This window comes from Equus caballus, chromosome 4 (genome assembly GCF_041296265.1).
Source record: "Equus caballus isolate H_3958 breed thoroughbred chromosome 4, TB-T2T, whole genome shotgun sequence".
Taxonomy (NCBI): domain Eukaryota; kingdom Metazoa; phylum Chordata; class Mammalia; order Perissodactyla; family Equidae; genus Equus; species Equus caballus.
Window position 1 is genome coordinate 38,881,730 of NC_091687.1, and position 26,711 is coordinate 38,908,440.

The 26,711-nt window shown below is 38.2% G+C and overlaps 1 protein-coding gene across 6 annotated transcripts in view; it reads left to right on the forward strand.

The window, feature by feature from the left end:
• Nucleotides 1–26,711, forward strand: part of CDK14 (cyclin dependent kinase 14) — a 549,770-nt gene that overhangs the window by 178,412 nt on the left and 344,647 nt on the right. The gene's annotated exons all lie outside the window — the stretch shown is intronic.

Consider the following 26,711-nt stretch of genomic DNA (forward strand, 5'->3'; position numbering starts at 1 on the left):
ATATGCCAAGTTTCTAAACTATATGGGTTTATATATCTCATTGGAATGTGTAAACTGAAGTTTAAAAATCAGCACCTTTTGCAATGATATCAAGTCATATTTAATAAAATAGGATCATCCTGCTGTATACTGAAGTATGGAGAAAAAAACTGCTCTGTGTTGATGATGAGACTATCATTGGTGAGGAATTTTATATGTCTGATTTTCTTTGCAGAGTTCCTAAGGTACATATTAGGCTAATATTACTCTGTATGCATGACTTTTAAGGGAAGTCCTTAAAAATGGGGAAGTCATGCTATTTAATTAGTCATTTATATTTCTTCTTTCTTGATTTCTTTGTTTACTATATTTTCTATTGGTTTTTCTTATTGATTTATAGATACTCTTTATATATTAGAATCATTTATATTGTAGCATTTTCTTTCATTCTGTCCTTTTTCTAAAAATTCCTTTTACAGTGTAGTTGTTACATATAAGTTTTTAATTTTTATGAAATAAAATTGTTCTGCCTTTGCTTTATTACTTCCTGCATAGCTTCTTTACTCAAGGAATAAAATAACTTCTTTTTTTAGTGGGAACTTTTCAGTTCAGTTTCAGAACTTTTAGTGTTAATAGCTTTACCTCTACTACATTTTTAAAAGTGCAAATTATCTTGACATAAGACTTGTGTATTTTTTGCGTTGAAGGAATCACAGCTCCTTGTTTTGCTGATTTACAATAAGATAAATATCAGTGATTTACTGCAATAATGTTATTAAGATATCGATGAACTAAATGTAGTCTGTTACTGGTCTGATTTGTTTCCCACAGTTGTCATGATTTACAGTTATTTTTGAGAAGTCTCTTTTCAGTTTTCATTCTCACCTCTCATTCTCCTTTTCATACTACTGCAGTTTGGTTTCCATCATTCCTTTTAGCTGAAAATGTTCTTGTCAAGTTCCTCGATGACTTCCTCATTGCCAAATCAAATAGACACCTCTCTGTCTTATTTTACCCAGCCTTTTAGCAGATTGTGTATGGTTGAAATATTCTTTTCTGTGACACCAGATTTTCCAAGTAGATAGCTTTTTCTCTTTCTCTTGTGCTGGCTCCTTCTCTAAATATTAGGGAGTTTTAGGACACAGAAGGGGCCTTCTTTTCTCTAAGCAGCACTCTAGCCTATGTGATTTTATTTATTTCATGAGCTTAAATAGTAACTAGAAGCTAATGACCTACACATACCTCTCTTTAGCTAAGATCTTGTCTTTGTCTCCTTTCTCATATATTCATCTGCCTACCTGACATTTCCTCTTGAATCCAGTAATACAGTCATGTGTCACTTAATGATGGGGACACATTCTGAGAAATGCATCATTAGGCCATTTTGTATTGTGCAAATATCATAGAGTGTACCTACACAAACCTAGATGGTATAGCCTACTACACACCTAGGCCATATGGTACTAATCTTATGGAACCACTGTCGGATATGCTATCCGTAATTGAGCAAAACATTGTTATGTGGTACATGACTGCTATGAAAAGGATAATATACGACTACCAAGTGAGGTTTATTCCGGCAATGCAAGGTTGGTTCAGCCTTCAAAAATCATTGTATAACAGTCATCTCAAACTTAACATATCCAAATGAAACTCATGGTCCCCCCCAGTGTAAGTCAAACCATTTTCTCCCTATATTAGTAATGACAGCACCCAGTGACCCTACTCTCCAAATCTAGCCCGTGAATAAATTCTGTAAGTTATTTTTGTAAAAGATATCTCAAATCTGTCCACTTTCTCTCCCTTTACTGCCACCCGCAGTCCAGGATATCATCAGTTTTTGCTTGAACTTCTACAATAGCTTCTTAATTGTACTCTCCACTTCTTCTCTTACCTTCCTTCTATCCCTTCTCTACTCTGTAACCAGTATAATCTTTTTAAAAACACAAGTCATATTATGTCACTCCTTATTTAAAAGCCTCAGTTTCAAGTACTCTATGACCCAATTTTTCCTCAAACATGCCACAAGATTTCCTATGTCAGGGATTTTACACATGCTATTCCCTATGGCTGGAATGCTCTTCCCTGGCTCTTCTCATATGCCAGGTGTCAATTCAAACATCTTCTTTTTAGAAAAGTTTCCTTTGACCATCATATCTAAAATAGTAGCTGACCATCATCTTACCCTTCTTTACTAACCTATTTATTTCCTGTATGGTTCTTATTGGAATCTGAAATTTATTATTTTCACTCCTCGCTGTTAGTATATAATATTAGTGAGATCAGGGACCTTGTCTTATTGTTCACTGCTGTGTCCTCAACATCTAGCATGGTAATCATAATATTTATTGATCGAATTAAGGAAAATCATTGAGCTAGAGTCTGTAAATATGGCAGAGTATTAGACACAGTCTCTGCCCTCAAGGAATCTGTCTTCCAGGTGGGAGACAGAATATATAGATAATAAGTTGAGGAATAACAGGAGGTGGCATATCAATGCCAAGTCATTTCTGAAAGATTGTAAGTTCTAAAGAAATTCCTCCATTAGTCTAGGGTGGTAAGTTATCAGCTGAGTCTTGAATAGGGCATAGGAGAGATAAACAGTGAGGAGTAGGTTGAGGAGAATTTGCATTCCAGACAGGTATAGAAAAGGAGGTGAGAGCAGAAAGCTCAATGCCTTTGCCAAGTGCAGTGAATAGGAATATATAGGTCAGGAGTTCTCATTTGATGGGTGTGGGAGAGTGGGGTGATTATTGCTCCATAGGAGGTGTTTTTGTCATCACAACTTGGATACTGTAATTGGGTAATGCAAGGCATTTAGTGGACAGGAGCTGGACATTCTGAAATGTGTGGGACACTCTAATACAGAGGTACGCAAACTGCTGTCGAGGCCAATGGCTAGTTTTTGTAAATGAAGTTTTATTTGAACACAGCACTCTCATTTATTTGTGTATGGTCTCTGACTGCTTTCTTAGAATCAAGTGGTTGTTGCAGAGTGTATGGTCCACAAAACTTAAAGTTTATACTGTCTGGCCCTTTATACAGTTTGTCAACCCCTGCTTTAATACAATGAACAACTGTCTTTTGTCTCATAAGCCTTTTGAATGTCCTACTGGGCATTCATGCAGGTGAAAACCTATTTATATTTGTCTTAGGCTATAACTCAACTACTTCACGTATAAACACGAAGTGTGCTCTGCACACATTTAATACATACCAGATGTTCCAGGAATACAACTACAGTATAAATCAAGGGAGAATTGTATTTTGTCTTGTTTAAAACTTTACTAAAATTTGTTCATCATTTCGGAAAATTACATAACTAATGGCAATATTGCTTGCATTAAGTCACTAATGTAACTCTCTCGATTAGTTTGCATTTATAGTGGTTGTGTTCATGCTGATTCTGTATATAGATGTGAGCACCATTCTTCATTATGTTTTCCAGTGTAGTTGTGTCTGACTATTTACATATTTAAGTATACTATTTTATTATATATTACTTTTTGTCTTTTGTATTCAGTTGCATATAGATATATATTTGAAATTCTATATATAAATATTTGAAATTATATGTGTACACAGATCCTATTATCTATTAATTTCATTTCATGGTGGCAAAGGCATATTTATAAAATATTTGTTGTATAAAGCGGGTATTGGGTCTACTGGGATTGGAAACCACTAGCTGAGATGGAGCAGTGAATTGTCATTGAGCTGTGGAGGGAGGCAAGGTTAAGGGTGCTACTGAATTTGATTATGGTAGACCCTGAAGCTTAGGGAGTAGGATAGGGCAAAGAGATACTAGGTCAAGAGAGAACAAGAGGAAAATGAAACTAGCAGCAGCTCTACTCCCCAGCATGTGAGGTGGGCACTGGAATTAACCTACCTAACTTTGCTGTTGGTGCCTACCCAGGTTCAAGGTTGAGAAATTTCATAATGATATTAGAAGATCCAGCTGTGGCAGTTAGGTCCAAGAGTGGGAAGTTCAAGAGAAGCAGCAAGTAGGGTCAAACTGAAGCTGTTGGTGATCTATCTGTTCTTATTGGCTGGGGATGAGACAAGGCCCTTGGGCACATGGTAAGCCTTGAGATAAGCTTAGGAACTGGCCCTGGGATACAGTTGCATCATAGAATGCAGGGCTCTGTAGCTGGGACCTTGTTCTGTGGGTTGGAGAGCCTCTGAAGACTCTTGAGCTGAGTGCATTAGGAAGATAAATCTGATGTTAGGATATGATATAGATTAGATAAGGAGGAATCTGGAAGCTGATAAATCAGTCATTCAAAGTAGTACAGATTTGAAGTTATGAGGACCTGGGTTTATTAGAAAGCAGTGACCAAAAAAATGATGTAGTAGAGAAATAAATGCCAGAGTTAGGTGAATTATTGATTATAGATGATTTGAGAGGGAAATGTCAATGGTTTTGAGTTTGAATGAGTAAAACAATGGTGCCAGAAAGAGAAATAGCTTATGACTGCATGGAGAATTGCTTCTAACAATTTACAATTTGAAAGGGCTGTTATCCAATTTAATCTTCACATTAACCCTTTGAAGGTTTTTTTTTTTTCTGTATAGAATTTATATTGTTTACCAAATCTGTATTGTAAATATGGAATTGTGGCTCAGGGAGGTTAGATGACTTGCTCAGGGAGTTGGGTCTTGTACTTAGACCTACTTAGATTCCCTAACAATGTCATACTAACTTCGTGGAGCAGTTGATTTGGATTGTAGACATTTTGAGTTCATGAGACATCTATGAAAATGTCTTCTTGGTGATGTGAGAGTGTAGTGCACAAGAGTTCAGAATAAGCAGTATATATTTAGCATGGTCCTTAACAAGTTGAACAAGTGTAAGATTTTTGTGGGAGAGAACTTTGAGTGAAAACAGGGAGTTAAGTTGCAAGGCGGTACAGGGAGGTGGAAAGCCCCATGGATATGAGAATCTGGAAAGCTGGGTTTTGATCCTGACTTTTTTTTTCATCACTGTACAATGTAAGGCAAGTCACCTGTGTTAGTTTGCTAGGACTGCTGTGACAAAGTACCAGAGGTTGATTAGCTTAAACAACAGGAATTTATTGTCTCATGGTTCTGGAGGCCAGAAGTCTGAGGTCAAAATATCAGGGCCGTCCTTCTGAGGACCGTGAGGGGAGAATTTGTTTCAAGCCCTTCTCTTGGCTTATAGTTTGCTGTCTTCTCCCTGTATCTTTACATCGTCTCCCCCCTGTACCCGTCTGTGTCCAAATTTCATTTTTTATAAGGGCATCAGTCATATTGGATTAAGGCCCCCTCTAATGACCTCACTGTACCTTACTTACCTCTGGGGGAAAAACCTATCTTCAAATACAGTTGCATTCTGAGGTGCTGGGGTTGGGACTTCAACATATGAATTTTGGGGGACACAATTCAGTCCATAACAGCACCTAATGTCTTTGGGCCCCAGCAACCCTACTTGGCAAACACAGGAGTTGGTTTGTGCCATCACTAAGGAACCATGCATTGTGATTTTGATTTGCCAAGGAGTCTTTAAACTCAGAGTTTGGAATGCTGTGGAGATCAGGAAATGATAGAAGAATCGTTGAAGCCTGGAGGAACCGATCACAAAATGACATTCTATTTTCCTTCAAATAAAATATTTTGAGGTTTTCCTAATAAAATCTGACTTGTGAATGATTTTTAATGGCGATAAATGATCCTATAGTAAGAAGAGGAATTAAACACTGGGTCAATTTTGGTTATTTGTTCCTCTCTCATCTTCTCATTCTTGCTTTTCATAGTCTTATTTTTCTGCCAGTTATGTGTGGAAGCAAAAGCTATCATTGCTGCTTACTATCTTTTGCTATTGATACTTCTAGAAATCCATGCACAATAACTCCTCTGTGTATCTAGTGGTAGAGCTTGAAATGTTTAGGATGAGGGTGAGAGATGCTTGGGATATGTTCATTTTTACATTGATGAGGGGGTGGCATGGCTTGCTAATTGAGATGAAGCACTTTAATTTGAGTTTGCCTCTTTTCTGCCCTTTTGGTCAATTTCTTCATTCACAAAATGGCAACAGCAGGAAGATTTCAAAGTTGGAAAGCACTAAGGACAGTAGTCTTCAAGTGGCTGCTTGCCACTTAGAAGCTTACCTGGGAATTTAGATTTTAACACATAATTTTCACTTAAAGTGTAGATACTTGTAAGCAACCCTAATCTTACCTAGATTTATGTCCAAAATTGGACTTCAAATTTTATCTCAAAGAGCTAAAGTGCTTAATGGCTTATTTCAGGTCCAGGTGCTTTGAAACTCTTTCTATCTTTGATGGCAGCTTCGAGAAATTAAGTAGCAGTGCTGAGAGCCAGGTTTTCTATTTTAATTTAAAATCCTTACATGATATTGTCATGGTTTTTGATGGTACTGATAAAGAGCCAGGAGATAGAGGAAAGCTTTGAAAGGGAGTAGATGAAATGTCTTACGATATCCCATCTTTAAAACTTCAAACTGTGTATGTTCTTACTCTGTGATATTATGTTCTAGATGTCAAAGCAGTTTTTTGACTACGATTTTCCCAGACATGGAATGAAAGTGAGAGAACCAATTGTCTCCTTTTGTGGATTCTTGAAATCTAATGGTTTTCTTAGCAAGGTGAGCGTCATGCTTAGAGAGAATCTAGATACTCTAAAAGAGAACAATTTCAAATTACAATAGTAAGAATATCAACAGGGAATTTTGTTTTTGTTAAAGATTGGCACCTGAGCTAACATCTGTTGCCAGTCTTCTTGTTTTTTTTCCTTCTTCTCCCCAAAGTCCCCCAGTACGTAGTTGTGTATTGTAGCTGTAAGTCTTTCTGATTGTGCTATGTGGGACACCACCTCATCATGGCCTGATGAGCAGTACCATGGCTCTGCCCAGGATCCGAACCGGCGAAACCCTGGGCCACTGAAGCAGAGGGCATGAACTTAACCACTCGGCCACGGGGCCGGCCCCTGAACAGGGAATGCTGACACACTGTCCATATACAGCCAGGGCCTAGTATCACTTAATTCACATGAAACCCTCTAAGGTGTGCATTTTCATTATTTCTACTTTAAGGTGAACAGAGTTAGGCAGGGAGAGGTTAAGTCACTCACCAAGGCCACAACTAGCGTGTGGTTGGGTTGAAGTTGAACCTTAGTGGTCACACTCCTGAGCCCGCACTTAAACATTAAGCTTTGATAGAGAGATTTTAAGTAGAAAATTTGAACTTATGCTGCATTTTTGTTTAATGCAGAGGTTTGCATCATTGCTATTAAGGTAAGTAAAAAAGATAGATTTTGGGGGGAAAATTTAGGGAAAGAACTTATTTATAAAAGTGAAGGCACATTATTCAACAAATATTGGGAGTGGGCAGCATCCCTGTAGGGATAAGGAAGGTCAACAGGAAAGGAAAAGTAGGCTCAGCAATGTACTGAGGGAAGGGAGGGCAGAAGGAAAAGAACCCGTAAGGTCAGCTCTGAGGTGTGGACCTTATCATCTGAGTAGATTCTTTATAATGCATGTCCCATATGTTTTACCTGGCTTTTCTCTGTCTTGTTCCCTTCTTTTTCTTTTTCTTTTGTTTTTTTGAGGAAGATTAGCCCTGAGCTAACTATTGCCAGTCCTCCTCTCTTTGCTGAGGAAGACTGGCCCTGAGCTAACATCCATGCCCATCTTCCTCTGCTTTATACGTGGGACGCCTACCACAGCGAGGTGTGCCAAGAGGTGCCATGTCCGCACCTGGGATCCGAACCGGCGAGCCCTGGGCTGCCGAGAAGCGGAACGTGTGCACTTAACCGCGGCCCCACCAGGCCGGCCCCTCTCTCCTTTTTCAGAAACTGAATCTTTTCTTTGGTTTATTCCTCAGTTGATTTTTTCCCCATTGTGCATTCTATTGAATTCTAGAGAAACATTTTAGATTTTAGATAAAAATTGAGGTACCCAGGAAGGCAGAGGTGGATAGAAACTGAAGATGGGATTAAGAAGGAAAGATACCTCTTTTATTTGGAAACAATTAAAATGCTAGTAAGATGAAGAATTTGATCCTTTGATTGGTAATTAATTGTATAATTGTAATTTAATTATAATTAAAATATTTTTAATAGTACAGCAAGTTTGGTATATAAATTAGCTAAGTTATTGATATTATTTTTATAAATTTGGTAAAGTTATAAAATAGAAAATAAGGCTGATTTTAGTTGAGCCATTAAAAATTTTGGTATTTGTCTACTATTTGATTTTCTTTATCACATCTGTCTTACATTACGTTATCTTTATTTATTTTGATTTTTTTTAACCACACAATTTTGTTTTCCTTGTAGCTGTCTGGTATAATTGCTTGTGAAGATTGAATATCAGGTTTGCTATCTGAGTTATAGTTCAACCGGTAATTATCCAATCTGAGTTTCATTTTTGCATTTCATGTTTGAGGTGTTGTATTACTTTCCTAGGGCTGCTGTAATAAATTACCGCAAACTTGGTGGCTTAAAAGAACAGAAATGTATTCTCTCATAGTTCTGGAGGCCAGAAGTCCAAAATCAAGGTAGCAGCAGGGTATGCTCCCTCTGAAGGCTCCAGGGGAAAATCCTTTCTTGCCTCCTCTCAGCTTCCGGTGGCTACCAACAATCTTTGGTGTTCCTTGGCTTGTTGCTGCATCATTCGAATCCCTGCCTTTGTCTTCACATGGCCTTCACCCTTCTGTGTGTTCTCCTTTTCTTATAGGGGCACCGGTTGTTGGATTGAGGGCCTGCCTTAATACAGTACAACTTCATCTTAACCCAGCTAATTACATCTGCAAGGACCCTGTTTGCAAATAAGGTCACATTCCGAGGTTCTGGGTTGACATGAATTTTTGGGAGACACTATTCAACCCACTAGAGGTGTTTATTCCTCTCTATTTCACAGACAGATTTGTAGGTAATTGTGGATTGGGACCTGCATTGAACCTTGGAGAGCTTAGAAGAAAAATGTCCAGTATAGTGGTTTTGACCACACTCTTCATTGTTTCCTTTTTACTAAGTTTACATATATTAAATGAATGAACATATTAATTTTCTTCAAGGGGATTTGTTTTTGTTTTTTTCTAAATAGGCTCTTTTGTTGTTGTCGTGAATTTTTTTTTTTAAGAAAAGTATCACTCTTCCTGGATGATTGAATGACTCATGAACTGTAGCTTGTGTGGAGTGAGATTATGTCTGCCAGGGCAGTGATAATGACTGAGGCATTGCTAATTAGTCTGGGGTTGAAAGCAGGGAGAACTGATACAGTGGAGATCCCTAAGGCTACTAGGTAAATGTGAAATGACAAAGGTCTACTCACACAATTCTGTATATTGATTGTTGGGAGTTCAGACACACTTACTCAAAGATAAAGTAGTGTAAATCTTGCTTGGGATCCGACGTTGTTCCGCAAGAGTCACTTTTTTATCCAGATATGCAGCCAAACAATTATATAGCTCTTACAATCAAGTAGAACCTAAATATCCTTTATAATATCATTTCTTTGACAAGATGATTTCCGAATTCCAAATGTCTGGATGCCAAGACCATCTTAGTCCAATCACCTTCCTGGTGAGAAGAGGAATCTGCCAAAGAGAACTCAGGCCTTCCATTCCCTCCTTTTTCCTTGACCTGAAATCTCTCACTTGGGCTCCTGGAAGCTGAACCGAGAGAGTGGGCACAGATGGGAAGAGGGGCTCCTGGGGCAGAAGCTCTTTCTGTAATAGAACCAGATGAGGAGATGAGGGAGGGGGAGAGCGGGCAGCCATTTGTTTCTCTGTATTTTATCAATATTGGAGTTTTGAATGGTTCGTCATCTTGTAATGATTTCTAAATCAACACATAGATTATAATCACAATTTTTAGTGAGCTTTTCCTATGTGCTAATGTAATATCTGACCCTATGCAGTGGATGATGGGTTAAATTAGGAGTCTTTTTTTTTTTTTTTTGAGGAAGATTAGCCCTCAGCTAACTACTGCCAATCCACCTCTTTTTGCTGAGGAAGACTGGCCCTGAGCTAACATCCATGCCCATGTTCCTCTACTTTATACATGGGACGCCTACCACAGCATGTCTTTTGCCAAGCAGTGCTGTGTCCGCGCCCGGGATCTGAACCGGCGAGCTCTGGGCCGTGGAGAAGCGGAGCGTGCTAACTTAACCGCTGAGCCACCGGGCCGGCCCCAAGTTGGTTGTCTTTTGAGAGTCTTCATAACTCTTAGGATTCAGTAATTCTATGTTCAACTTAGACATTTCTGAATTCAGCTGTTTTATTGGCAAATGTTTTTTAAGACACTAATTGTGCCGTCATTGTTTGAGGTGTATTAATCCTACATGAGCTAATTTTGGAAGTATGTGGGGTTTTAGAGTTCGCCTTGTCTAGAGGTTTCTCAATTGCATACTGATGGTGCTCAGGCTGCACAGTTGGCTTTTACAGTTGATTTTAACCAATTAGTTGAATGGCCAGCAAGAGTCAGTTCCACCTCGTGGTTAAGAGCCTGGGCTGTGAAGCCCAACTGCCTGGATCACATTTGGCCTCTGTTCCTAACCAAATGTGTGATTTTGAGTAAGCCTCTTAAACTTGCTGTGCCTTAAGTTTCCTCCTCTGTAAGATACTACTACTCTCATAGGACTGTTGGGATATTGCATCCATTAAATATAAATATGAGGCCATAAAATGTAAGCAATCAAGGAATAATGAAGATTTCTTGGAAATAAAAATGCATTAACAAGAATTAAAAATTTGGGGGAAGGTTTGAATGGTAAACTTAAGGAAACTCCCAAAAGAAGATCAGGAAGAGTTATCGTCTCTTATCTCTTTGAGGATAAGTTATACAGTTCCTTTGAATTTTCTTCTGAATTGTCTCTGTTTCATTTTTTCTGCCTGTTTTGTTCTCTTTTTTATTGGTAGCATCCTTCAGCTGCCCAGAGCTCTTGATTGTCAACTCGTATTTAAGAGTGAGACACTGATATGCTGACTGGAAACTCTGGGTGCTTGGGTAGGGAATGTTCATTGAGGGGCTTCATTGTAGGGTGTTGGGATGGATTAACCAATTTTGTTTCTCACAGCCCCTCAAATGCCAGTATGTGGGGGTCTTTTCTTGGGAAGAGGCTTAAGAGTCTACAGGAAAGAGTTATTTAATCTCCTGCCTAGAGGATTGCAGTTTGCTACCCATATTATGAGGATTCAGTAAGAGATAGGGATTGTGGGGTAGTCTCACCCTTCAACGTGCAGATTTTTATTGGATCTCTCTATTTTCAGTTCAAGTTATGCAGCTGGTTTATAGAGACTAAAAGGTATTGGAGTACTTAAGGCAAAAAATGGTGAGGGCCTATAAAAAAGGCCTTAGCAGTAGGGAGAGAGAAGAGATGAGTATGTTTGGGAGGGACTTAAAAGGGACACCTGGTAGGGCTTCTTGTTTGCCTAGACATGGGGCTTTGTGGAGATGGAGGTATTCAGAATTACTTTCAGGATTTTGGCTTCAGTAGTAATTGGGTAGATTGAGGAGCCAATGATAAGAAAGGGACTATGGCACAGGGCAAGTTATAGGAAGGGAAAGATAATAAGTTCAATCTTGACACGATAAGTTTGAGGTCTGGCATTCATGTGGCAGTTGTTTATATGGTGGTGCAATTTAGATAACAAGATAGTTGTACCTAAATTGGGTATCTTACTTGTCACTTCCAAGTACCTGATCTCATTTAGTCTTTTAACATCATGAAGAACATTGATGTTTTCTTCATTTTGGTAATTAAGAAACTGGGATCTAAAGAGATTTTTATCCAAAGTCACACAAATAATGAAGCTGCAGATACAGAGTTTAAACGAAGCCAGGGCAGTGCCAGACACGTAATAGCCACTTAGTACATGTTGAATGAGTGAGTGAATGAATGAGCGAGTGAGGGAATAAACTCCAAACCCTTTCTTTTCGTTCTACTGTATTGCATTACTGTTGAGTCAGAAACCTATATGATCAAAATTGTATATAGATCCGCTTTAGGCTACTAAGAAGCTGACAGGTGAAGCTGGGGAAGCACCATACAGCAAGTTGGAAATTTTTTTTTTTTATTGAGTTATTGATAGGTTACAATCTTGTGAAATTTCAATTGTACATTAATGTTTGTCAGTCATGTTGTAGGTGCACCACTTCACCCTTTGTGCCCACCCCCCACCCCACCTTTCCCCTGGTGTCCACTAAACTGTTCTTGGTCCATAGTTTTAAATTCCTCATATGAGTGGAGTCATACACAGATTATCTTTCTCTCGCTGGTTTATTTCACTTAACATAATTCTCTCAAGGTCCATCCATGTTATTGCAAATGGAATGATTTTGTTCTGTTTTGCAGCTGAGTAGTATTCCATTGTATATATGTACCACATCTTCTTTATCCTTTCATCTGTTGATGGGCACTTAGGTTGCTTCCACGTCTTGGCTATTGTAAACAGTGCTGTAATAAACATTGGGGTGCACAGGACTTTTGGGATTGCTGACTTCAGGCTCTTTGGATAAATACCCAGTAGTGGGATGGCTGGATCGTATGGTAGTTGTATTTTTAGTTTTTTGAGGAATCTCCATACTGTTTTCCATAGTGGCTGCACCAGTTTGCATTCCCACCAGCAGTGTATGAGGGTTCCTTTTTCTCCGCAACCTCTCCAACATTTGTTGCTATTAGTTTTAGATATTTTTGTCATTCTAACGGGTGTAAGGTGATATCTTAGTGTAGTTTTGATTTGCATTTCCCTGATGATCAGCGATGATGAGCATCTTTTCATGTGCCTATTGGCCATCCGTATATCTTCTTTGGAGAAATGTCTGTTCATGTCTCCAGCCCATTTTTTGATTGGGTTGTTTGATGTTTTGTTGTTGAGTTGTGAGAGTTCTTTATATATTATGGATATTAAGCCTTTGTCAGATATATGACTTGCAAATATTTTTTCCCAGTTAGTGGGTTGTTTTTTTGTTTCAATCCTGTTTTCATTTGCCTTGAAGAAGCTCTTTAGTCTGATGAAGTCCCATTTGTTTATTCTTTCTATTGTTTCCCTTCTCTGAGAAGGCATGGTGTCCGAAAGGATCCTTTTAATACTGATGTCAAAGAGTGTACTGCCTACGTTTTCTTCCAGAAGCCTTATGGTTTCAGGTCTCACCTTTAGGTCTTTGATCCATTTTGAGTTTATTTTGGTGAATGGTGAAAAAGAATGGTCAATTTTCATTCTTTTACATGTGGCTTTCCAGTTTTGCCAGCACCATTTGTTGAAAAGACTTTCTTTTCTCCATTGTATGCCCTCAGCTCCTTTGTCAAAGATAAGCTGTCCATAGATGTGTGGTTTTATTTCCGGGCTTTCAATTCTGTTCCATTGATGTGTGCACCTGTTTTTGTACCAGTACCATACTGTTTTGATTACTGTAGCTTTGTAGTATGTTTTGAAGTCAGGGATTGTGATGCCTCCCGTTTTGTTCTTTTTTCTCAGGATTGCTTTAGAAATTCGGGGTCTTTTGTTGCCCCATATGAATTTTAGGATTCTTTGTTCTAATTCTGTAAAGAATGTCATTGGGATTCTGATTGGGATGGCATTGAATCTGTAGATTGCTTTAGGTAGTATGGACATTTTAACTATGTTTATTCTTCCAATCCATGTACATGGAATGTCTTTCCATCTCCTTATGTTGTCATCCAATTCTCTCAGAAAGGCCTTGTAATTTTCATTATCTAGGTCCTTCACTTCCTTAGTTAAATTTACCCCAAGGTATTTTATTATTTTTGTTGCGATTGTGAATGGTATTGTATTCTTGAGTTCTTTTTCTGTTGGTTCATTACTGGAGTATAGAAATGCTACTGATTTATGCAAATTGATTTTATACCCTGCAACTTTGCTGTAGTTGTTGATTACTTCTAAGAGTTTTCCAATGGATTCTTTGTGGTTTTCTATATATAAGATCATGTCGTCTGCAAACAGCGAGAGTTTCACTTCTTCCCTCCCTATTTGGATTCCTTTTATTCCTTTTTCTTGCCTGATTGCTCTGGCCAGGACCTCCAGTACTATGTTAAATAAGAGTGGTGATAGAGGGCATCCTTGTCTCGTTCCTGTTTTCAGGGGGATGGGGTTCAGTTTTTGCCCATTGAGTATGATGTTGGCTATGGGTTTGTCGTATATGGCCTTTATTATGTTGAGGTAGTTTCCTTCTATGCCCATTTTGTTCAGAGTTTTTATCATAAATGGCTGTTGGATCTTGTCAAATGCCTTCTCTGCATCTATTGAGATGATCATGTGGTTTTTATTCCTCAGTTTGTTGATGTGGTGTATCACGTTGATTGATTTGCGGATGTTGAACCATCCCTGTGTCCCTGGTATGAATCCCACTTGATCATGATGTATGATCTTTTTGATGAATTGGTAAATTCAGGTTGCCAAAATTTTGTTGTGGATTTTTGCTTCTGTGTTCATCAGTGATATTGGCCTGTAGTTCTCCTTTTTCGTGCTGTACTTGTCAGGCTTTGGTATCAGCGTGATGTTGGCCTCATAGACTGTGTTAGGAAGTGTTCCATCTTCCCTGATTTTTTGGAATAGCTTGAAAAGGATAGGTATTAAATCCTCTCTGAAAGTTTGATAGAATTCCCCAGGAAAGCCATCTGGTCCTGGGGTTTTATTCTTTGGGATGTTTTTGATTGCTGTTTCAATCTCTTTCCTTGTGATTGGTCTGTTCAAATTGTCTGCCTCTTCTTGAGTGAGCTTTGGGAGATTGTAGGAGTCCAGGAATTTATCCATTTCCTCTAGGTTATCCATTCTGTTGGCATATACTTTTTTGTAGTATTCTCTTATAATCTGTTGTGTTTCTGCAGAGTCTGTTGTTATTTCTTCTCTTTCACTTCTGATTTTGTTTATTTGAGCTTTCTCCCTTTTTTTCTTTGTAAGTCTGGCTAGTGGTTTGTCAATTTTATTTGTCTTCTCAAAGAACCAGCTCTTTGTCTCATTGATCCTTTCTACTGCCTTTTTCGTTTCAATAGTATTTATTTCTGCTCTGATTTCTATTATTTCTATTATTTCTCTCCTTCTGCTGACTTTGGGCTTCATTTGTTCTTTTTTTCTCTAGTTCAGTTAGGTGTGCTTTAAGGTTGCTTATTTGGGATTTTTCTTGTTTGTTAAGATGTGCCTGTATTGCGATGAATTTTCCTCTTAATACAGCTTTTGCTGTATCCCATATGAGTTGGTATGGCATGCTATCATTTTCATTTGTTTCCAGGTATTTTTTTATTTCTTCTTTAATTTCTTCAATGTTCCATTGCTTGTTCAGTAGTGTGTTGTTTAGTCTCCACATCTTTGTGCCTTTCTCAGCTTTTTTCTTGTAATTAATTTCTAGCCTTATAGCACTATGATCTGAGAAGATGCTTGTTATTATTTTAATTATTTTAAATTTGTAGAGGCTTGCCTTGTTTCCCAACATATGGTCTATCCTAGAGAATGCTCCATGTGCACTTGTGAAGAATGTGTATTCAGCTCATTCAGGGTGGAGTGATCTATATATGTCTATTAAGTCCAATTGCTTTAGTTTTTCATTCAGCTCCACTATTTCCTTGTTGATTTCCTGTCTGGATGATCTGTCCATTGATGTGAGTGGGGTGTTGAGGTCCCCTACTATTATTGTGTTGTTTTTAACATCTTCCTTTAGGTCTGTTAATAGTTGCTTTATGAATCTTGGTGCTCCTGTGTTGGGTGCATAGATATTTATAAGCGTTATTTCTTCTTGATGAAGTGTCCCTTTGATCATTATATATTGTCCCTGTGTGTCTCTCTTTACCTGTCTTATTTTGAAATCCACTTGGTCTGATATGAGAATTGCAACACCTGCCTTTTTTCCTTGCTATTTGCTTGAAGTATTGTCCTCCACCCCTTCACCCTGTTTGTCCTTGGGGCTGAGGTGTGTTTCCTGGAGGCAACAAATTGTTGGATCTTGTTCTTTAATCCATTTTGCCACTCTGTGTCTTTTTATTGGAGAGTTCAATCCGTTCACATTGAGAGTGATTATTGATGCATGTGGACTTAATGCTGTCAATCTGTCGCTCATTATCTTGTTTTCCTGTGTTTCTTTTCCTGTGTGCTTTAGACTACCCATTTACTACTGCAATTTCTTATGCTGGGTTTCTTAGATTTTTCCTTATCTATCATTTGTGACTCTGTTCTGTACTTTATTTTAGTGTCTACCTTGAAGTTTGTATTTAGAATCTCGTGTATAATATAGTCTATTCTCTGGTGGTCTCTTACTTACTCGACCAATACTGATTTAGACCCTTTGCTCTTCCCCTCCTAAATAATTATTTTCATTTTTTATTCCAACTCGTCTTATTAATTTGTAGTTAGAGTGCTAAGATCGTCCTTGTTTTGGTAGTTTCCTTACCTTCACCCTAATGCTATAATTGAATAATTGCTATCCTGTTCTGGTTCTATGCATCGGTCTCCCTAGTCTGTGGATTGTGTCCCCTTTCTCCCTTTTTTCTTTTTTCAAGTATGAGAGCCTTCTTGAGGATTTCTTGTAATGGAGGGCTTTTAGTTACAAATTCCCTTAACTTTTGTTTGTCTGGAAAAGATTTAATTTCTCCCTCATATCTGAAGGAAATTCTTGCTGGATAGAGTAGTCTTGGCTGAAGGTTTTTATCCTTTAAAGCTTTGAATATATCACTCCATTCTCTCCTAGCTTGTAGGGTTTCTGTAGAGAAATCTGCTGACAGTCTGATAGTGGCTCCTTTATAGGTTATTCTCTTTTTTTTTCTTACTTCCCTGAGTATTCTTTCCTTATCATTCCTATTTGCCAACTTTACTATTATGTGCCTTGCGGTGGGTCTTTTTACATTGACAAATCTAGGAGATCTAAAACCCTCCTCTACACACATTTCTCCATTGATCCCTAGATTTGGGAAGTTCTCTTCAATAATTTCGTTAAGCACACTTTCTGCTCCATTTTCCTTTTCCATATTCTTGGGAATTCCTATGATCCTTATGTTCTTACTGCTCATTGAATCCATTATCGCTCGGAGATTTTCCTCATTTTTTTTAATTCTTAGTTCTCTTTCTTCCTCTGTCTGGCACCATTCAGCCTGTCTGTCCTCGATTATGCTGATTTGCTCCTCTAGGTTGTCTACATGGGCATTCAGGGAATCTGTATTCTGTTTTATCTGGTCCATTGTGTTTTTCATCTCAAGTAATTCTGTTTGATTCTTCTTTATGATTTCAATCTCTTTTGTGAAGTAACTCCAGAACTCGGCTTGTTTCTCTATCTTTCTCTCTGCCTCATTGAGTTTTTTGATTATAGCTGCTCTGAATTCACTATCACTTAGTTTACCTAATTCCAAGTCCTCAGGACTTAATTCTGTGTTTTTATTGTTTTCCTTCTGGTCTGGGGCTTTTATAAATTGCTGGATGGTAGAAGAGCGGTTTTTTCTCATGGGGGTAGAATTCAGTTGCAGTTACAGCCTATCGCCACTAGATGGGGGTCGAGAGCAGCGTGTTAGCTCTCCGCCTTGGGGCAAGATGGCTGCGCCCACTGGCTTTGCTGGGGGGCAGGGGCTGTTACTCACACGCCCGGTCTGGGTTCAGATCAGTTCTGTTCTCTGGTCTCCCAAGGCCCTTGATTTATGCGGACCCCGCGGCTGGAAGCTTTCCCCCCGGCAGCGGGTCTCCACTGAATCAGCGGCAGGAGTCCTGGATGATCCCCCCGTCACCCGGCCCCTCCCCCGCTCCTTCCCGACCGTGCCGCAGCGATCGCAGACTCTAGGGGAGGGAGCGATGTTCTCTCCTACCGTTCCAGCGCCTCCGAAGGTGTAAGCAAGGTTTATGATCTCCGCCTTCTTGGTATTGTAGGTCTTTAACGAGCTGGCATTATGTTTATTCTCTGAAATTCAGTTCTTCCAATCTTTTGTTGTATCTTGGAGGGGAGAGAATCCCAGGTCAACTCACCCTGCCATTTTGCTCTGCATGGTTTTGCATCTTAAATTTAAATCTGGAAAATTTTAAGTCTTGGTAAAGACTAACCACTAACTTTGTGATTGTGAGAGAGTCACTTAACGTATTTCACCTTTGGTTTCTTCATATTTGAAATGCAAGGTTTGGGACTATATGATCTTATGGCTTCATGATTAAAATAATAGTATCAGCATCAATCTTTACTTGAAAATAGATCTATAGTTGTATCACTACTCTTCATACATACATGCTGTATTATGATGCATATTTATTGTGTTTAAAATATTACTATTAAAACTTCTAATAATGACCCTTTATGTCTGTCACTGAAAAAATTAACATGAATTGCTTCAGAACATTTAACAATTGACAGGCAAAATTTTTTTAAATGGAAAATAAAAATCCATGAGTCTAGACTTTGATTCTAAGTAAGCTTATGAAAATTGCCAAAATTGTTATTCTTTGTAAATCTGAGTAATTTGATGGGTGTCTGCCAATTGATGTCAACAAAAAATTTGCAAGCTGTTAAATCATGTGACTTTAAAAACTATGAAAATCATATGTTTTCTTTTTCATGTATTTAAAGGATAAAGTGTTTTTAAATCAAGTGACATTTCTTGTCTGCTCTAAATTTGTAAAAATGTTATATTACATTTTATCATATTTTTATTTGGAAATATAGATTTCAAATTGTATTTGGAAATATAAATAAAAATATCTTATTGGAACTATAAATTGAGCTATGATACATGCATATTTAAAACATTTTTCGAAGGATTATATAACTAGTTCTAATCTGAAGGCATTTATAACTGGCTAAAAATCTCCATGGACTTTTTCAGTACCTCCCATGCTAACCTTTTAAAAATGCTACCTATTTAATTCCCACAATAATCCTGTATTATATAAAGGTATCAATATCTCCATATTACAGATGAGGTAATTGAGGTCTAGAGATAAATAAATTGCCCTGTGTCACACAATTTACTAGTAAACTGGTAAGTTAAAATTTTAACTAGAGTCTTTTAACTAAAGTGTTTGGTTCAAAGATGATACTTTCTTCTCTTTAAAATTTCTTGGCTAATTGAAAACAGTGATGGGAAGGCCAGTCCAGTGGCGTAGCAGTTAAGTTCGCTCTCTCTGCTTCGACAGCCTGGGGTTTGCCAATTTGGATCCCGGGAGGGGACCTATGCACTACTTATCAAGCCATGCTGTGGCAAGCATCCTACATATAAAATAGAGGAAGACAGGCACAGATGTTAGCTTCGGGCCAATCTTCCTCAGAAAAAGAGAAGGATTGGCGGTGGATGTTAGCTCAGGGCTAATTTTCCTCAAAAAAAAAAAAAAAAACTGATGAGAATCCATAATCTACATTTAAACTGCTTGTCATGATGATAATTATCATAGCTACCACAAGTTGCTTTATAAAAATGAAATCCATTGGTATAGCTTTGTCACTTCTCAGTATTTGAGAAGCTATTATATTATACCTAAGCTGTGTACTATCTAGTGACATAGAAATAGTCAAAAGATGAGAAACTGTGAATGGTAATTAATTCATGACAAATGTCATAATCACTGACAAGATTTAGTTTCATTTATCTTCAAGCTTTAGATTAAGGTAAATTTCCTTGAATGTTTAAGAATATTCATGGGGCTGGCTCCGTGGCCGAGTGGTTAAGTTTGCGTGCTCCACTGTGGCAGCCCAGGGTTTGGATCCTGGGCGCGGACATGGCACTGCTTGTCAGGCCAAGTTGAGGCGGCGTCCCACATCCCACAACTAGGAGGACCTGCAACTATGATATGCAACTATATATGGGGGGTTTGGGAAGATAAAGCTAAGCAGAAAAAAAAAAAAAAAAAGGAAGATTGGCAACAGTTGTTAGCTCAGGTGCCAATCTTAAAAAAAAAAAGAATATTCAAGAATGATAGTAAACAAGGAGATTTTTTAATGATCATTGGAAAAATAGATACGTCATGTATATTGGAAAGGAATTTGACAGTCCCAGAAAGAGAGGACAGAGAGACAGAAAGGGGCAAAAACATATTTAAAGAAATAATTGCCAAAAACTGACTAAATATATTGAAAAATATGATTAGTCTATTAATCCAAGGAGATAAGTCAACCAATATTTGGAGAAACATAAAAAGACCCAAATCTAGACCTATCATAGTCTAACTGTTGAAAGACAAAGAGAAAATCTTGAAAGCAATAGAAATAAAGCAAGTCATTACATGCAGGAAAAAAAAAATATGTTTAAGGTTGAACCTCTCATCTAAACCAGTGGAAGCAAGAAGGCAATGTAATGGCATATTCAAAATACTTGAAATCAAAACAGAACACCCTGTAAACCAAGAATTCCACATCCAACAAAACTGTCCTTTAAAACTGAAGACTAAAGGGGCTGGACCAGTGGTGTAGTGGTTAAGTTCGAGCTCTGCTTTGGCGGCCTGGGGTTTGCATGTTCAGATCCCAGGCATGGACCTATGCACTGCTTATCAAGCTATGCTGTAGCAGGCGTACCACGTATAAAATAGAGGAGGATGGGCACAGATGTTTGCCCAGGGCCAATATTCCTCAGCAAAAAATAGGGATGAGGAGAATTGGCAGTGGATGTTAGCTCAGGCCTAATCTTCCTCACAAAAAAGGAAGAAGACTAAAGGCATTTTCAGATCAGTGGCACACTGAGAAAAAATGTTTCCAAATAATATACCTGATAAAGGGTTTATAGGAAAAATATGTAAAATATATAAAATATATAAAACTCAGTAATGAGAAGACCTCCCCAAATTTTTAAATGGGCAAACAATTTGAATAGATGTTTCACTAAAGAAGACGTATGAATGGCTAATAATCCTATGAAATGATACTCAAAGTTATTAGTCATAAATGAAATGAAAATTAAAACCACAGTGAGATATGCCTATCTATCCAATACAATGGCTATAATCGAAAAGACCAACAATACCAAGTGTTGGCAAGGATATGGAGTAACTGGACCTATCATATACTGCTGGTGCAAATATCGAATGTTACAGCCACTTTGGAAAACACTTTGACAGTTTTTTAAATAGTTGAATATTAATTACCATATGATCCAGAATTTCCACTTGTGGTGTTATCTACCCAGTAAAAAAAAAAACATACGTCCACACAAAGACGTGTATATGAATGTTCCTAAGATTTCCATGCAGAATAGCCAAAATCAGGAAACAATCTACTGTCCATCAATTGTTAAATTGATAAACTGTCGATCCACACAGCAATGAAAAGGAGCTAACTACTGGTAACATACTTTGACGTGTTTGAACTGTGAAAATATTATGCTCAGCTCTATAGGCCTGGTAATATATATGTAACATTTCCAGAAAAGGCAAATCAATAAAGACAGAAAGCAGATCGATGGTTGCCTGGGACTGGAGTTGAGAGTGGGGATTGACTGTAAACTGTCACAAGTCTCTGATGAAATGAAGTTATTCCAGTGCTAGATTGTCCTTATGGTTGGACAAATCTGAGTTATAGCAATGGCTGCAGATCTATAGATTTATGAAAATCATAGAATTTTATACTCGGTCCCGCCTGGGACGTGAATCATCCCTTTATTCAGAGTATCCACGCTGTATATGCTATCTGCCCATTAGTCAGTTAGTAGCCCTCTCAGTTAGCAGATTGACTGTTGCGATTTCGTAGTACTTGTGTTTAAGTAACCCTTATTTTACTAATAATGACTCCAAAGTACAAGAGAGGCTGGCAATTCTGATATGCCAAAGAAAAGCCATAAAGTGCTTTCTTTAAGTGAAAAGGTGAAAGTTCTTGACCTAATAAGGAAAGAAAAAAAATCATCTGCTGAGGTTGTTAAGATCTATGGTAACTTTTATTACAGTATATTGTTATAATTGTTCTGTTTTAGTATTAGCTATTGTTGTTAATCTCTTACTGTGACTAATTTATAAGTTAAACTTTATCATAAGAATGTATGTATAGGAAAAAAACATAGTATACATAGAGTTCAGTACCATCTGTGATTTCAGGCATCCACTGGAGGTCTTGGAACATATTCCCCGTGGATAAGGGGGGACTACTGTATAAAAACTGATATCTCCTGTTCTCAAAGATCTTAACATTTGTTCGTGGAGAAAGAGAAACATGTTATCAGTTGAATTATAGGACTGTAATTACAAAAGTCTACTGAGAGGAAAGAGTGAGGTGGGTGCTATTGGTACGTCCCAGAGCCTTTAAACTAATCATGGAAGAGGTGACGTCTGAGCTGTGTTGACGTCAGCTGGTCAGAAGGAAGGTTTTGAGGGTCTCCTGTTGGTGTTACCCCCTGTCTTGTCATTACAGGAAACATGGGCCACATTTTACATTAGAACTTTAAAAAAAATCATCATTGCAGTCACTTGTTGGAAATTAAGTCTTCCAGTTAACGGTGTTGACGTCAGTGATATTATAACCTTCATTGTTCCAGGAAGGCAGAGAACAGGGAGTAGGAACAGCGTCTGTGTGCTGAATTGACCTGCCCTGACCACTTGGAAGAAGGAAAAGAGACATCCTCTAAGATTGCACCAAAGAACTTTTTGAAGCTATATGTCATTGCTGTCAGTTTTTGATAAACAGCTTTGATTACAATATACTGTTTGTTCAGTGAGATAAAAATAGCCCAATACAAGCAAAACATTGCTGTATAACTTGTGCAGCCAAGAAGCTTATTGTAAATGGCAACTGACAAGTTGAACTTTTATGACTCCATAGTGGAGAAGCAGCCAGGGAAGCTGTATCTTGGAGGAAGGAATGTCCCTTGCCTTTCTCAAGCCTGAGTCCTCCCAACCCCTCCCCAACTCTGCTGTGACCATCTTTTAAGACTGTGTTAAAGTTCCATCCCTTCCTTGAAACTTCTCTGGCTTCACAGATAGAATCTTTTTCTCTTTGTTCTCTTTTTGCTTGCTTGTCCTGTTGTTGTTCACTGATGTGCTTATCTTTTAGCATGTCTGCGTTATACTTTATGACAAGTCAATTGTGTTCAATTGTAAACTATTGATAAGCTCTTGGGCCTTTAAATTCTGAGAGTTGTGGTGTGAAGCAAGCATTGACTAGTCATATCCCAGCTCTTTCCCTACTGCTACCAAAATAGAGCTAACCCAGGGTTCAGTGAGTATATTGATGGAATTTAAGCAATAATGAAAAAAGGTTATAGTAGTTTTGAATTAAAAGGGAAAGAGATATCTGGTGTGGTCATATAAGAGATGGGATTTGGACTGATCTGAAGTGATAGTGTCTTAGTCAGTTTGGGCTGCTATAAAAAAATACCAGAGACTAGGTAGCTTATAAACTGCAGAAATTTATTGCTCACAGTTCTGGAGGCTGTAAGTCCAAGATCAGGGTGTCAGGATGGTTGGTGAAGCCTGCTTCCAGATCACAGACCTCTTGTTTCCTTCTATGGTTGAAGAGGCTAGAGAGCTCCATGGGATCTCTTTTTTAAACAGCATTAATCCCATTCTTGAGGGCAACATCCTCATGACCTAATCACTTCCTAAAAACCCCACCTATTAATATCAGCACCTTCAGGGGTTAGGATTGCAACCTATGAATTTGTGGGGGAGGTGGGGCACAAACATTCACACCATAGCAGATAGATAGGATTCATAGAAGAAGAAATGAACAGACAAAGGCCTGCCCACTAGGGTAGCTGGCTAAGGTAGGAAATCTCACTTCCTCCCACATGCAACCCCATCACCAGTTTGACTGGCATAGAAGGGCGTGTGAGTTGCTCCTAAATGTTTTCTGATGAAAACTCTAGCTGTTCTTGTGTTCACTGTTATTCTACTAAAAAGATAATCTGTTATTGTTCTGTGCAGAGTCTTAGTTTCTAGGTCTTCTGTTCTTTTTAATTGTTTTTTATTACTCTTGCGTTTATTACCATAGTGTGAGTTTCATTGTTGATTGTGGATTGTTAATATGGCCAGAATGTCTGGCATAATTGGTGAGGGGAAAAAACTAAGAGACCGGGGATCTGTAAGAGAATGTCATGAAGCCTGGGGAAGAGGAGATAGAACAAGACACTGAAAAGGAAGAATGTGTCTAGTTGAGGGGGATTGAAGGAGCTGAAAATAATGAGTGTCTTATGCAAGGGTGAGTTTGAGGTTGATGTTTGAGAACTATTTACAGAAACAGGAAGCCAGAAGTGGCAGCAGTTTTAGGGTCAAAGTGATTGAATAGATGTTACATATGCTGAACCTGAGGTGACAGCCATCTATCCCAGTAGAAATCACCAAATCACAGAATTTTAGAGCTGAGAAGAATGTTAGTGATTATATCATCTGGTTTCTTTATTTTACAAAACAACAAACTGAGTCCTAGAGAGTTCAATAGGTAGTTTGATCTACCAAGACCAGGGGAGTCCAGGCCTGGAGTGAAAGTCATTACTGCAGAGAAGATGCTCAGAGACCTGGCAGTGAATCATGTCTCTGAAATGCAGCTCTCACCACAGATCATATCTGTTCTTAGCGGGAAGTGCCAAAAACATATGTCATTTAGGTTTCTCTGTATTTTTCATTTTCTTCCGAGATTTTGGAAGGTAGTGGACCTCTTAAAAAGACCATCAAACAATTCCTATTTTAATTTTTTAGGAAACAAATTAATACCATATGTGGAGAAAATGTACCATATAGTTTATTGTGGGAGAAGTGTAGAAGTAGAAAGTTAAAGAGAATTTTAGTGTAGGACATTTGTATTTTTTGGACACCTGCCATTTCAGTCAAGTCCCTGAGTATACTCATGAGAATTGAGTTGATAATAGCACTTTTTTAAAAACCCTAACAATTTGAACAGGGCCCAAGAAAAAGAGTTAAAGGAAACAATAAGCAAGAACTTGGCAGTGGTTCTGTCCTCTGTCTGTGAGCTGATACTCCTTCCTTCTGTCCTAAAGTTTAGGGCTAGTGTGGGCAGGACCCAGCAACAGGGGTCAGTTTTAGTGATGACCACTTGGTGTCATAGAAGTACTTATGAGTATAAACTTCTCTTGATGAAGACCAGGATTAATTTTTCTGTAGGGGTATCTTTTTAAAACTTTTTTGCCAGAGATTTGAGGCAGTTTCCATGGCGAGCAGCAGATTGGCTGGGTTTGTTTATTTAAGATGACCTGGGTGATATTGTCTTCTTTTTGAGGAAGATTAGGCCTAGCATCTGCCACCAATCCTTTTTTTTTTTTTTTGCTGAGGAAGATTGACCCTGAGCTAACATCCATGCCCATCTCCCTCTACTTTATATGTGGGACACCTGCCACAGCATGGCTTGATAAGTGGTGCCATGTCCACACCCAGGATCTGAACCGGTAAACCCCAGGCCGCCGAAGCCGAGGGTGCGAACTTCACCCCTGTGGCACCGGGCCAGCCCCTGGGTGATATTTTTTAAAAGTCCTAAATGTATAGTAGTCATTTAATAAATAGTTGTGTGTATCATTGCTTTCCAAATGCCTTTACTTATACTATAAAGATTGTAAGCCTTGTGGGAAGTAAAATTTCTACTCTCTCCGAGAATTCCAGAGTTGATTTGCATCTGGAGTAGGTCTTTCCCTCTGCCCCTCTTACCGTTAATACATTTGGGATGTTGCAGATGGTTGATAGTGGTGCAGGGAACCAGTAACTCCTACCACCTACCCATTCTAACCAGCAGATTGTGAACCCACAGGGTTGATTACCAGATGGATTCAAACCTAGGTCCATCTGCCTCTGCAGCTCTCGATAGTAGGATGAGCTGCTTCCCAGAGGCAGGATCATGGAGGTTAAGACTTAGCCCTTAAGTGGTTTGCTACTTGCCTGGTCCAGAACTGCGTTCTGGTACCCCAACTCCTGCCCCAGGTTTCCTTTCCTAGCCTAACATGTGCAGTCTTCTCTAGCAGAATCGTGAATGTATTAGAAAACAATCAAAACTTGCCTGGCAGGGATTCACCCATAACCAATTAAATTTTAAGAACATAAATTAACCAAATACTGGACATCCTGCCATTTCATAAGATAGTTAATACGTATAGCAGAACTTATTGGTACTGCGTATGGGGGAAGAATGAGCACAGAAGAAAATATTTTTAAAGTATTCCTCTATCAGGGCAGCTAAATCAAAGTGAAATGGAAAAGCATGAAAGTACAGCCACTTATCTCACACTTCGGTTTTCAAATGCGTGCTTGAAAGTTTTCAGAATTGAAGATCTCTGGTAGGTTAGCTACTGCTTGGGGAATAGTACTACTAGATACTTCTTATATTTCCAGAAGATTTTTACCTCAGTAGTAGATTATTGAAAATATTAGCCAACAATCCTATGCTATTATAATTTCAGATTTACCAAACCATGAAAAATAAAGTCATAAAAATATTCTGAGCAAACGAATGATAGTAAACTTGTATGTTAGGAATATTTTCCCTCAACTTTACATTTTATACTTGAGATGGAAAAATTACTGGGATTAAATTTTCAGTGTTTAACAGGAAGTCCTGCCTTACTGCTTTAAGTAAAACCTTCATCAATCTAAAATGTTTTGAGTCAAATAAAATCTTAAAACCCACAAAGAAGAAATGGCCAATATTTTTTGTGTATATATATTATTTGTTATCCAAACTTTTCATTTGCTACCATATTATAATACATATTGCTGTACTTGGAGTAAAAATATGACCATGAAAATATGTGGGCATATTATTTCAATGATTTGATATACCTGGGTATTGCTTTTGGCTTTCATAAAGCATCTAGGCAAATCCCTAAGTACGGTGATATATTACTTTGGTCTGTG